Consider the following 1330-nt stretch of genomic DNA (forward strand, 5'->3'; position numbering starts at 1 on the left):
GTCCTCACACAAAACGATCACTAATCTACCTGAGCTCGGACATAAGCATCGGCATCACAAGTCTTACACGATGTCTGCTTGAATCTAACCATATATGCTAGCTGAAATATCAAGGTGAAAGCAAGTAGTGAGCCAAATGATCAACAAGTGCTATACAATATAATAAAAAACATAAATCGAGATATAAGAATATCAATGTGAAGGTAGAGCTAATAATAGCAAGAGATAAACTTTTGAGTGATGGCATCATTTATTTGTAACAAAACAATTCAAAACCATTTCTTTATCAAAACCAATTTATGACGCTACGGATTACAGCCGGTGATCAGCCGCGAAGTAATCCCGAACCTTGCTGGGTTCTAGAACATTAATGGGATCCCTAGGAAACTTTTAAGCCTACAAATTAAGAGCATAAAGGACTTGCGTCTCAGTCCAGATCCACCATTTAAAAAAAATATTTGTCCCCCTTTGGGACTGGAAATCCAAATTTTAACTTTTCAATTTTATTAAAAACTGATGCCAGGGGACGGTTAATTTCTTAAACAGTGAGCATATTTATCAAGGGTTGTAGATCAACTTTGAAGCACAGGAAAAAGGTCCACTAATTTTTAAGACCATGATCAACTAGACTATACTTCATCAAGGGAATTACAAGGTTTCTATATACAAGGATTTTGACAGTGAGGTTTAGCAAGGTTATCGAATAGTATGAAGGAACAAGATCAAACGGGGTTCTAGGTAATGTTTCCAGGTAAGACATAGGTATTAAAGTATAAAGAAGGTGATCATTAATGGTTCTAGATAAGATTTAGGTATTAAAATATAAAAAAAGTGAGCATCAGCTCAAGGTACAACAGAGTATCATGCTTTAGGGTAAGGATAGGTTATCAAACAGTTATGATCAATCTTTTGAGGAACAACTGACTTTTAGGTATCAAGACAAGGTTACTGGGTATAACTTGCACATGGTTCAACATCATTATTACTTTGGTATACTAGTATGATAGGACTTTTGGATTTACTTGCATAGCAATCTTCAAGTAAAGTTAAACTACTTGAAATAAATACTTGAGGGTTCATGTCATTTTCATATACTCCGGATATAGATTCGAAACCACTTGGTTCATGTATATCAAGGTGAATTAAAATACTCGCATCGTATATATGAACTAGTTATCACACACTTGCAGTGTAAATGAAAGAGGCAGGTTGAATCACTTGCCTTAAGTAAGGCTGGACTTGACTGGCAGGTAGGAGCAACTGGAAGCTTTACTCGACCTTAATGGGAAGTTTACCCTCATCTCGAGATCCTACACAAATAATAATAACC

Source organism: Apium graveolens, chromosome 10 (genome assembly GCF_009905375.1).
Source record: "Apium graveolens cultivar Ventura chromosome 10, ASM990537v1, whole genome shotgun sequence".
NCBI lineage: Eukaryota > Viridiplantae > Streptophyta > Magnoliopsida > Apiales > Apiaceae > Apium > Apium graveolens.